Source organism: Dama dama, chromosome 14 (assembly GCF_033118175.1).
Source record: "Dama dama isolate Ldn47 chromosome 14, ASM3311817v1, whole genome shotgun sequence".
NCBI lineage: Eukaryota > Metazoa > Chordata > Mammalia > Artiodactyla > Cervidae > Dama > Dama dama.
Window position 1 is genome coordinate 11,099,217 of NC_083694.1, and position 12,391 is coordinate 11,111,607.

At 38.1% G+C, this 12,391-nt stretch overlaps 1 long non-coding RNA gene across 1 annotated transcript; it reads left to right on the forward strand.

Annotated features, from left to right (window-relative positions):
• The first annotated feature begins 1,417 nt into the window (after nucleotides 1–1,417).
• Nucleotides 1,418–4,436, forward strand: LOC133069008 (uncharacterized). The gene is made up of 3 exons (XR_009695753.1): nucleotides 1,418–1,437; nucleotides 1,736–1,854; nucleotides 4,262–4,436. It is a non-coding gene; the product is annotated as an uncharacterized LOC133069008 (long non-coding RNA).
• Nucleotides 4,437–12,391: the final 7,955 nt, after the last annotated feature.

A 12,391-nucleotide genomic window follows, 5' to 3' on the forward strand; every position in this document is an offset into this window, starting at 1 on the left:
AAATGATCAGATGATTGGAAGCCATAGCTCCATGAAATCTTCAGTGTAGTAGTCAACTTTTTTTTCCCCATTCATTTTCCTAGTTTTAGAAAATGTATAGCTTAAAGTTAAAATACCCCTTTTAAAAAAGACAGGGAACTGAATGCCAGCAAGTCGGCTACCACAGCAAACACTTGCTATCAAACTATCAAGAACTATTAAAATCAATCTGGAACAGTCAAATTACTAGAGACTTAAAACAAGGGAAAGATCTAAAGAGGGCTGTTTTCTAGTTAAGTCTTTCTAGTTCTTTCAACTGGTCCTCACAGGGTAGTTTTGGGACTTCCCATTATTCTCCAGTTTGTTAAAACACCTGTTAAAATCTAAACAGCCCAGCGCTGCAGATGAGGACTGGTGAATTTAAAGGGTGGTGAGATTACCAGTGTCCCTGTCCTATGTCTGATATAAATGTGTGTGTCGGGGGGCAGCAGAGGAATAGGGTGATGGGGGAGAGAAACAGGGGGGGAGGGGGTGGAAGAATGCTAAATAAAACTGTAGGAAAGAAGAGCAGGCTGTGGTTGATGGAGTGTTTCTTAAAGTAATTAGGAGCCTAATGATGTAGAAGTTTATCTTTATGTGTATTTTATGATTTTGAGGTTTAAACCCGGGGAAATGAATATGTCAAGCCGAAACGGTAAGTGTGGGAGTAGAAAAGGCAGACAGACTTCAGAAAGTCAGAATCTGAATAGATGTAGCAATGTTGCAGGAAATAAAGGGTGAGGTTTGGATTAGTTGGGAAACACCCAGGTCGTTTGCTGAATGCAGTCATTTTCACTGGCTTCTAGCTATGCAGTTCCTTACCCAGCTTAGAACATTTGAGACTCTCTCCAGGCACCCAGCCTGGAATTCAGGAATGACTCCTCTTTCTCATTGTTTGGGTGCAGAAAGCAGGCAGGAAGTTTCTGAAAGTAACACTCTGAATGAGTGGCAGTTGCACAGACTATTTCACTGAACAAAACTGGAGCATCTTCCTCTAGAGTGAAAACTGGGTATCAACAGGGGCTGGGGACCAAAAAAGCCCGTGGAACAAAGAGTAACAGAGTGGGGAGGTAGAGGGCAGGCCTGGAAGAATTCCAGAACAGGTGTGGATACTTGTGGTAGATTTCATAGCATTTGTGCTTTCTCTGGAAAAGTGTACGTCAGGACAATTAATGGGGTTGGAGCAGGGCAGTTCTTGGTGCGTTAGAGGGCGTGACTGATTCAGTGGTGGCAGGTCGAGGCGGGTACAAGGATCCTGGTGCTTCTAGTGGTGCAGCTCTGGATCGCCATTGCCTTTGAAAGGCTTTTTTTTTTTTTTTTCCTGATTAACTTCGATCTGCATATTCTGCATAATCACTTTTACTCTATTTCTATTTCAGCCAAACCAAGTCCAAAGTAACACAAGTTCAAATGTGTATGGTCAGTTAATATTTAATATTTTTGTATGGTTAAAATCCAAAATGAAGTTTATAGGAATAAAATAATGAAATATTGGATACTGATTGGTGGTGGTGGTGGTGGTTTAAGAAATAAGCCTACTGTTTGCAGTGCGTCCTACTTACGTGGTTGTTGCCGTTCGTTCATAGGGTAGCACTTCTTAGTCTATTCTAGACGCAAAAGAAACGCCTAGTGTCTTGACCGCTGGGCACTGGTGAGTTTGTCAGAGCAATGTACCCAGTAGTCGACAGTTTGTGGCAGTGTTTTCATTCCCATGTAGGAGATTTTCTGACATATTCACAAAACCTGCTTTGAGAGCTTATGGAACGGTTACTACACTTACTGCTATGGAGAACTGCTATGGAAGAACAAACTTTTATTTTCTACCTGCCCACAGAGGTATATTTCTTTTCAAACCAAATTTTATAATCATATTCAGCAGTTATTTCTAGCTGTGTTCATCTGATACTTAGAAAAACTCAATTAGAATGTTTTTGTTTCCTTTAAACTGAAAATTAAATGGTTAGATAATAAGTTATAAAAACATTTACAGTGATACTTAGTACTGTATAAAAATGCTCATTCCTGTTTGCTAATTTAAAAAGACAAATGAAATGAAAAGTGAGTTGGAACCATCTGTCAAAGCCAGTCTTGGGTGGTGTGAATACGCCAGACATATCCTCTTTAGTCTTTCACAGAAGCATTTTTTAAGCAATTGTTTTAGCTCTACATTCCTTCATTAAATAACTTAAAGACATTTTATTCAAGTTCTTATCTACAAAGATACAGAATTTTTACTAAAAATTTAGGAGACGTCTGAGTTCTCTGTCATTCACACGTAATACCTTGCTCTAAGAAACTGCCCAGACTACTAGTCTCTTAGCCACGGTCCTCACTGTATCACCAAGTAAGAGATGAGGCCCTTTTTCTGGGGTGAGCACATATTCATGATTTGCATTTCAGGAGGGATTTCATTGCATTGCATTGCATTGCATTGCATTGCCTCTCCCAGATCCCCTTGGTTTCTGGGTGGATTTCTGCCCGTTCCACCTGTGCCCCAGTCAGGATAACTGGAGTCTGCTCCTGCTTTCTTTCAGCTCTGGATCTGCCTCTAGCCTGGCACCCGTCCCTCTCTGCCTGCACTGCCTTCCCGTGTTGCATCCTGGCAGAGCCAGGATCTGTCGTCATGCACTCAAGGTCCATGTCCTAGTGTGTAGCCCCAGGTCTGCCCCCGAGCCCTGATTCACCTCCTGGTCTTGTTGGCTCTGGCTTGCTGCCAATTTAGACACACTCTGACTTTGGCTTCTCCCCTGTGTGAGCCAGAAACACAGTGACAACATATATTAGAAGCAAGTCAACAGAGCATTGGACACTGTTCCCAGGACAGAATACACTTAAATAGCAATTAAAACTAGCTTTCAGTGTTGTCTGCATTCATTCAAGTGACTGACGCTAAAGATGCCTTTGTTACAATCATGGTCCTGCCAGCCTATAAAGCTCAGTCACTAATGTGCGATCGTTATTGTTTCCACGTGGCGACTGTTCCGAATCTGTTCTCTTGGCCTTCCCAGGAAATCAGCAATGCTCTCGGGACCCTGATCTCCAGTTCATAATTGCACAGCGACAGCAGCCTTGCTTGGTTTCCATTCTCTCCTGAGCATGTAGCAAGTGGTCTCATTCTGTTCTCACCAATTAGGCTCCAGGGACCAGTAAGAAGTTTATTGTTTTCCCTGCTGTATTTAAAGCAACATTAACTTAGCTAGGAAACTGATGTTCTTTTCCTGGAAAAAAGAAGACATTGCAGAGTTGCTTCATTTGGACTGGGATGCATCTATTAGCTTTATTGTACGTTCACGTTATCTGTGGAAGCCTCTGCTGGGAGCTGAGGGTACACCCCTTTAAAGAGGATTTGCATTGGGCTCTGTCAGGGGGCCCAGGCCCTTCCAATCCAGGACAGCTTTGTTAGTTTTTGACTTGGGGTTTGGGGTGGGAGTTGGGGGGATGTTCCTGGACCACACAGATAGGGTAAATTTAAATGATAAATCCAGCAAAGCACACACCTGGTAGTGGGCTGAATCCAGCACACTTGCTCAGTCTTATCCTCAGTCTTTTCAGCTAACTGGCCTTTCCTGTCCCTTCTCTCAATGAAGATACAGTATGTTGAGGGTCTTTGACTCATCTTCCTACCTAATACAGACTGGGGTCTCTCTTTCTGGCTTTCAAAGGACTCCTAAGAGCTGGCCTTCTAGATAAATGAGATTAGCAAATGTTAAGCTCAGCTGTACATTTCATTCTAGTTTACTGCCCTGCTCTGGTTTGGAATCGTTTCTGTTTTTCCTTGGGGATTTCTCTTACCTTTTGTGAGCTCAACTCTGCATTTAAATGAGGTTATTTGTTATAGAAATATTTTTTTCCCCTCACATTTCTATGTGTCTGGTAGCGAGAAGATCTTTTCTTTTGTATGTATATATAATATATAATGTATTTATTTTTTCACAAAGTTAAATGCAATGAAATAGCAAGGAAGCTGGAACTCCAGTATTTCCTTGTTGTCACAGATGGAAACACCATCATTTGCTTCTTTAAGTGAGAAATGCCTGAGACAAACTGGGCGTGCTGGACATGGTTGCAGAGCTGAGGCCCATCTGGTTTCTCATCATCTAAACAATTCACCTCACTACCCTTATTCTTTATACAAGCTAGGGATTTCCTGTGAGGTGTGTGAATTTTCTGCTCTAGATGGGAGGAACAAACACACCTGGGCTATATTTCCTGTGCTTTGTTTAATTTTTTTTTTTAATTGCAGAGATTAAAATGGCCCATGTGCAGATCACTACTGCAAAACATGCTGACACTCTGGAAACAAAACAAATCTGTCCCCAGGGCAGTGCTGAGTGGTGATGAAGAGCTCCATTCCCCTATTGGCTGTCTCTGTGGTGTCCAGGGACTCAGGGAAGCAGCTGGCTAGGTAGCGGCTCAGAGGAAAGGTCAGTCTGAGAAGAAATAACTCCTTCCATGGTGGGGAGGGAACTTCAAAGGGTAGAGAACTCAGGTTCAGCTTGCATGCCTCTCTTTCCTTGACCGAAGGAATCCGGTCTTCTCACCCAGGCTTCAGCTGCACGTGTGGATGGGGCCCTGAGACTGCATTGGATGCTCAGTCAGTATTTGAACGATTCATGAATGTATTCCCTTTCTAACAAGACTCATCAAAAACAAAAACCACCCTTAACGTTCTTTTAGCCAAGGTTTACTTTTGTAAAAATTGTGGAATTTAGGGAGAAGGATTATATTGCATAAGTTTTCCCATCACAAACCTTCCTTAGAGACAGCCCTGTGTCTTCCCTGTAACCTTTTTATAATCTATAATTAGTATAGTAGTTAATGACAGATGTCAGCAGATTCTGAGCTTTGTAAGTATAATTTACTCAAATATGTATTTTTATGCAACATGCAAATTTGAACAATAGAGTCCTTGTGAGTCTATCAAATAAGGAAGTAGAATAAACACAAAGCAAATGTTCGTCTTTGGATCTGAAAAATGAAATGAAATGACATAGTAGAACCTTTGAAAGGATATTATAGGCAAATAAAATGAGTTAAAATACATTTACTTTTTAGGAAAAGCAGGGAATTAAAAAAATTGCAATCCCAGAGCTTTAGAAATCTACTTTGATATGCCTTCCTCCATAAAAAAATACATATTTTCCTCCCTCAAGTTTGAGTATGTGGGGATTGCTTTAGCAACTGTAGAACTAGTCAATTAAATAAAAATGTTTTTTCAAGATATAGAAAATCTATGCTTAAAGCAGTTTTATACAAAGGAAAAATAACTTGGCCCAAAGAAAATTATATACAAAGAAAAATCAGAAGTATTGCCATTATAAAAAATATAATCCTGGGGACCTAGAATCATTTGAGGCATTCTGAATATAAACATCATGACAATATAGATTATTGAATAATTTTTATAGATGAAGTCGAGGAAAGGGGCAGAATAGGAATTAAATAAGAGGGACTGAGGTGTGACAGAGTCTGAAAAAGAAAAATTTCTGGGTTGTCATCACAAACATCCATTTTCCCCAGACATATTTTCAAATAAAACAGAAAATAATGTTTACTAAAAGATGAAATTTGTTTAACTACTGAAAGCTTTCAAATATAATAGGGAAGATGGCATTTTTTTTTTTTTAGGTTAATGAACATGTACCCCATTTTATTGCTTTTCTAAGTAGGCAGAGGGTAAATAAAAGTGTGAAAATTATATTAATTGGTTGTTTTATTAATACCTTTGCTGAACAGCTTTGTGAATGAGACTTTTACAACAAGGGTGAAACTTCAATGTTTAAATCTTGGTGTTCTCTAGGTAACGAGTTGCAGAGCTTGCACCAGAGCTGCTTCTCCATCCTGTTTTAAAGCAGAAGTTCTATCAAGGAAATTTAGAGTTTAAAGGAACCTTGGAGATAGTCAAGTTGAAAGCTTCGTTTTATTGACAGAGAAACTGATCTATTTTTCATTGTTCCAAATCAGAAAAAACCCAGGACTCCTGACCCCTAAACTCTGTGTTCTTTTCGCTGTAAGGTCTCACATCCCTTTTTGGATTTACTCCTGACTGAGAACTAGAGAATTGCACATATCTTACATTTTTATTTCAAGTTTTATGTAGTAACTGAGAGTTTTCAGACACGTGTCCAGATGTCTTTCTTTACCAGAAAGACATGTGGCACAGATGCTGTAGCTACATAAATCTTGTCCTATTCTTGCTGCACTGTATTCACTGTAGTTGATTCATTTCATATTGAGAACTTGGCCTCTGCACTGAAGTCTTAGTAACGAGGTTTCATAAGTTGAATAAATAGAACGCAGTGCTTCAAATTTTAGTTATCTGTCTCAGATGATGCAGCATGGGCAATGAAGCTTTGACCAAGCACAGTATATGCTGCCTACTGCCAGAATATGTAAAATATCTGACAGAAAATATAGATTATGGGATGATTATTCATACTGAAAGAAGTGGTTTATTTTACAAAAGAATTCTGTAATGATTCCTTTAGTGAATTTCTCTAGTTTAAATTTCTGAAACTCAGTTGATGTTCAGTATTTCAGAATGTAACATAAAGCAAAATGTACTTGAATTTGATGACACATGAAAAACACCAGACTTTTCTGAATAATGCTGGCAGTTCAAAATGCTGGTCATATTGGATGATGTGAGTGGTGATAGACAGTACTTATTAAAATATGTGTGTTAAGTCTCTTTAAGTCGTGTCTGACTTTTTGTGAACCCACAGACTGTAGCCCACCAGGCTCCTCTGTCCATGGATTCTCCAGGCAAGAATACTGAAGTGAGTTGCCATGCCCTCCTCCAGGGGATCTTTCTGATCCAGGGATTAAATTCACATGTCTTTTGTCCTCTGCATTGGCAGGTGGGTTCTTTACCACTAGTGCCACCTAGGAAGCCCTCTTCTTCTTCTTCTTCTTTTTTTTTTTAATTTATTTTTTATTGAAGGATAATTGCTTTACAGAATTTTGTTGTTTTCTGTCAAACCTCAACATGAACCAGCCATAGGTACACATATATCCCCTCCCTTTTGAACCTCCCTCCCAGCTCCCTCCCCATCCCACGCCTCTAGGTTGATACAGAGCCCCTGTTTGAGTTTCCTGAGCCACACAGTAAATTCTCGTTGGCTGTCTATTTTACACATGGTAATGCAAGTTTCCATGTTACTCTTTCCATACATCTCACCCTCTCCTCCCCTCTCCCCATGTCCATTAGTCTGTTCTCTATGTCTGTTTCTCCATTGCTGCCCTGTAAATAAATTCTTCAGTACCATTTTTCTAGATTCTGTATATGTGCGTTAGAATACGATATTTATCTTTCTCTTTCTGATTCACTTCACTCTGTATAATAGGTTCTAGGTTCATCCACCTCATCAGAACTGACTCAAATGTATTCCTTTTTATGGCTGAGTAGTATTCCATTGTGTATGTGTACCACTACTTCTTTATCCATTCATCTGTCAATGGGCATTCAGGTTGCTTCCATGTTCTAGCTATTGTAAATAGTGCTGCAGTGAACCATGGGATGCATGTGTCTTTTTCAACCCTAGTTTCCTCAGGGTGTATTCCTAGTGTTTTAAGAAATCTCCATACCGTCTTCCACAGTGGCTGTATCAATTTATATTGCCCAAACAGTGCAAGAGTGTTTCCTTTTCTCCACACCCTCTCCAGCATTTATTGTTTGTAGACTTTTTGATGATGGCCATTCTGACCGGTGTGAGGTGATATCTCATTGTGGTTTTTATTTGCATTTCTTTAATAATGAGTTATGTTGAGCATTTTTTCATGTGTTATTTAGCTATCTGTATTCTTTTTTGGAGAAATGTCTATTTAGGTCTTTTCCCCACTTTTTGATTGGGTTGTTTGTTTTTCTGGCATTGAGTTGTATGAGCTGCTTGTAAATGTTTGAAATTAATCCTTTGTCAGTTGTTTCATTTGCTATTATTTTCTCCTGTTCTGAGGGTTGTCTTTTCACTTTGCTTATAGTTTCCTTTGCTGTGCAAAACTTTTAAGTTTGATCATGGCCTACTTGTTTACTTTTGTTCTTATTTTCATTACTCTAGGAGGTGGGTCATAGAAGATCTTACTTTGATTTATGTTATCAAGTGTTCTGCCTGTGTTTTTCTTTAAGAGTTTTATAGTTTCTGGTTTTACATTTAGGTCTTTAATCCATTTTGAGTTTATCTTTGTGTATGGTGTTAGAAAGTGTTCTAATTTCATTCTTTTAAATGTAGCTGTCCAGTTTTCCCAGCACCATTTATTGAAGAGGCTTTCTTTCCCCCATTGTATATTCTTGCCTCCTTTGTCAAAAATAAGGTACCCATTGGTGCATGGACTTATTTCTGGGCTTTCTATCTTGTTCCATTGGTCTGTATTTCTGTTTTTGTGCCAGTAACATACTTCCTTGATGACTGTAGCTTTGTAGTATAATCTGAAGTCAGGAATGTTGACTCCTCCAGCACCATTCTTCTTTCTCAAGACTGCTTGGTTATATGGGGTATTTTGTGTTTCCATATGAATGTGAATTTTTTTGTTCTAGTTCTGTGGAAAATGCCATTGGTAATTTGATAGGGACCACATTGAATCTGTAGATTGCATTTGGTAGTATAGTCATTTTCACAGTATTGATTCTTCCTACCCAGGAACATGGACTATTTCTCCATCTGTTTATATCATTTTTTATTTCTTTCATTAGTGTCTTATAATTTTCTGTGTACAGTTCTTTTGTCTCCTTAGGTAAGTTTACTCCTAGATATTTATTTCCTTTTGTTGCAATGGTGAATGGGATTAATTCTTTAATTTCTCTTTCTGATTTTTCATTGTTAGTATATAGAAATGCAAGTGATTTCTGTGTATTGATTTTGTATCCTGCAACTTTGCTAAATTCACTGATTAGCTCTAGTAATTTTCTGACACTATCTTTAGGGTTTTTTATGTACAGTATCATGTCATCTGCCAAAGATGAGAGCCTCACTTCTTCTTTTCCATTCCGATTCCCTTTATTTATTTTTCTTCTCTGATTGCTGTAGCTAGGACTTCCGGAACTATGATGAATAATAGTGGCAAAAGTGGACACCCTTGTCTTGTTCCTGATCTTAGGGAGAATGATTTCAGTTTTTCACCATTGAGAATAATGTTTGCTGTAGGCTTATCATATACGGCCTTTACTATGTTGAGGTAGGTTTGTTCTATGCCCATTTTTTGAAGAGTTTTAATCATAAATAGGTGCTAAGTTTTGTCAAAGGGTTTTCCTGCCTCCATTGAGATGATCATGGTTTTTATCTTTCAATTTTTTATGTTGCTGAATTTTGTTTGCTAAAATTTTGTTGAGGATTTTTGCATCTTATTTCATCAGTGATATTGGCCTGTAGTTTTCTCTTTTTGTGTTGTCTTTGGTTTTGGTATCAGGGTGATGGTGGCCTCATAGAATGAGTTTGGAAGTGTTCCTTCCTCAGCAAATTTTTGAAAGAGTTTTAGAAGAATAGGCATTAGTTCTTCTCTAAATGTTTTATAGAATTCTCCTGTGAAGCCATCTGGTCCTGGGCTTTTGTTTTTTGTGAGGTTTTTTATGACAGTTTCAATTGCAGTGCTTGTAATTGGGTTGTTGATAATTTCTATTTCATCCTGGTTCAGTCTTGGAAGATTGAACTTTTCTAAGAACCTGTCCATTTTTTCCAGGTAATCCATCTTATTGCCAGATAGTTGTTTCATAATAGTCTCTTATAATCCTTTGTATTTCTGCATTGTCTCTTGTAACCTCTCTTTCATTTCTAATTTTGTTGATTTGATTCTTATCTCTTTTTTTCTTGATGAGTCTGGCTAAAGGTTTGTCAGTTTTGTTTATCTTCTCAAAGAACCAGCTTTTAGTTTTGTTAATCTTTACTATTGTTTCTTTCATTTCTTTTTCATTTATTTCTGCTCAGATATTTATGATTTCTTTCCTTCTACTAATTTTGGGGTTTTTTTGTTCTTCTTTTTCCAGTTGTTTTAGGTGTAAAGTTAGCTTGTCTATTCAATGTTTTTCTTGTTTCTTGAGGTAGGATTGTATTGCTATAAATTTCTCTGTTAGAACTGCTTTTGTTGCATCACATAGGTTTTGAGTTGTCATGTTTTCATTGTCATTTGTTTCTAGAAATTTTTTTATTTCCCTTTTGATTTCTTCAGTAACTTGTTGGTTATTTAGAAACATGTTGTTTAATCTCCATGTGTTTGTTTAATCTCTGTGTGTTTCTTACAGTTTTTTTTTCTTGTAATTGATATCTAGTCCTCATAGTGTTGTGGTTGGAGAAGATGCTTGATATGATTTAAATTTCCTTACATTTACTGAGGTTTGATTTGTGACCCAAGATGTGGTCTATCCTGGTGAATGTTCCATGTGCACTTGAGAAGAAGGTGTATTCTTCTGCATTTGGAAGGAATGTCCTGAAGACATCAATGAGATCCATCTCATCTAATGTATCATTTAAGACTTATGTTTCCTTATTAATTTTCTGTTTTTTTTATTTTTTATTTTTTTAAATTAGTGGTCTGTCTGTTTTATTGACAGCTGGAAGCTCAGGCCTTGACTGCGTACTTCCAGAGCGGGTACAGCCGCTCCTTCCGCTGCTGCTTCTTGGTCTTCAGGTTCTCTTCATGCTTGTTGAGCCAGCGGCACATGGCATGTGTTTTCTTAGGCCGCAGATCCAGGGGCTTGTACTTCTTGCCCTTATAGAATTTCCTGAGGTTCTCTTTCTAATTTTCTGTTTTGATGATCTGTCTATTGGTGTGAGTGGGGTGTTAAAGTCTTCTACTCTTGTGTTACTGTCAATTTCTCCTTTTAAGCCTGTTAGTGTTTGTCTTATGTACTGAGGTGCTCCTATACTGTGTGCATGGATATTTACAATTGTTATATCTTCCTGTTGGATTGATCCCTTGATCATTTTGTAGTGTCCTTCCTTATCTCTTGTAATCGTCTTTATTTTAAAGTCTGTTTTGTCTGATAAGAGGATTGCTGCTCCAATTTTATTTTTCTTTCCATTTGCATGGAATCTATTTTTCCATCCTCTCAGTTTCAGTCTATATGTGTCTTTAGGTCTGAAGTGGGTTTCTTGTAGACAGCATATATATGGGTCTTGTTTTTGTATCCATTCAGTCAATCTGTGCCTTCTGGTTGGAGCATTTAATCCATTTACATTTAAGGTAATTATTGATATATATGTTCCTATTCCCATTTTCTTAATTGTTTGTCATTGATTTTTGTAGATCTTTTTTCTTCTCTTGTATTTCTTGACTATATAAGGGCCTCTAACATTTGTTGTAGAAATGGTTTGGTGGTACTGAATTCTCTTAACTTTTGCTTGTCAGGAAAGCTTTTTATTTCTCCATCAGTTTTGAATGAGATCCTTGCTGGGTACAGTAATCTTGGTTGTAGATTTTTCCCTTTCAGTATTTTAAGTATATCCTGCCATTCCCTTCTGGCCTGCAGAGTTTCTGCTGAAAGATCAGCTGTTAAGCATATGGGGTTTCCCTTGTATGTTTCTTGTTGCTTCTCCCTTGCTGCTTTTCATATTCTTTCTTGGTGTTTAGCCTTTGTTAGTTTGATTAGTTTGTGTCTTGGCATGCTTCTCCTTGGGTTTATCCTGTATGGGACTCTTTGTGCCTCTTGGACTTGATTGACTATTTCATTTTCCATGTTGGGGAAATTTTCAACTATAATCTCTTCAAAAAATTGCTCATACCCTTTCTTTTTCTCTTCTGTAGAAGGAATCAATAGCAGAATATCTGAAGCAGAAGAGTGAATCAATGAGCTGGAAGGTAAAATGTTGGAAATAATTTCCAGAGCAGAATAAAGTAAAAAGAATGAAAAGAACTGAGGATAGTCTCAGAGACCTCTGGGACAATATCAAACACACTTATTATTATTTTATTTTTACTTTCTGTCAAGGCCCTGGGTTGTTTGGTAGGATGAACAGTACTATCTGGAGATTAGAAACAGATTTAAAATTGCTGAATTGCAATGCCTAGAAATACCCTGGAGAATCAAACATGCCTGAGAAAAGAGGGTCAAAAAAAAAAAAAAAACTATTATGAAACAGTGGTAATTAAGGAATATTCCACTTTGGTCTGTTTTGAGTCAAGCAGTACTGCAAAGGGACTGTGTGGCTTTATTTTTAGGCTGCAGTTTATTGATTCAGGCTGTGGCCTCTGCTAATTGGCAGAGCTGTCCTTAGCTGACAAATGTGCATTTGGTTGTAGAGAATGAGAAATTAGACGTTTTGTCTATCTTCCTAGAGAAAGGAAACTCTGCTGAGGAGAACTTCTCCAGGCTTAAGCCTCTTTCCAGGTGGGCCATGTGCAAGGTCACTTGACTAGCGCTGGGATTCACACTGCACAGACACAC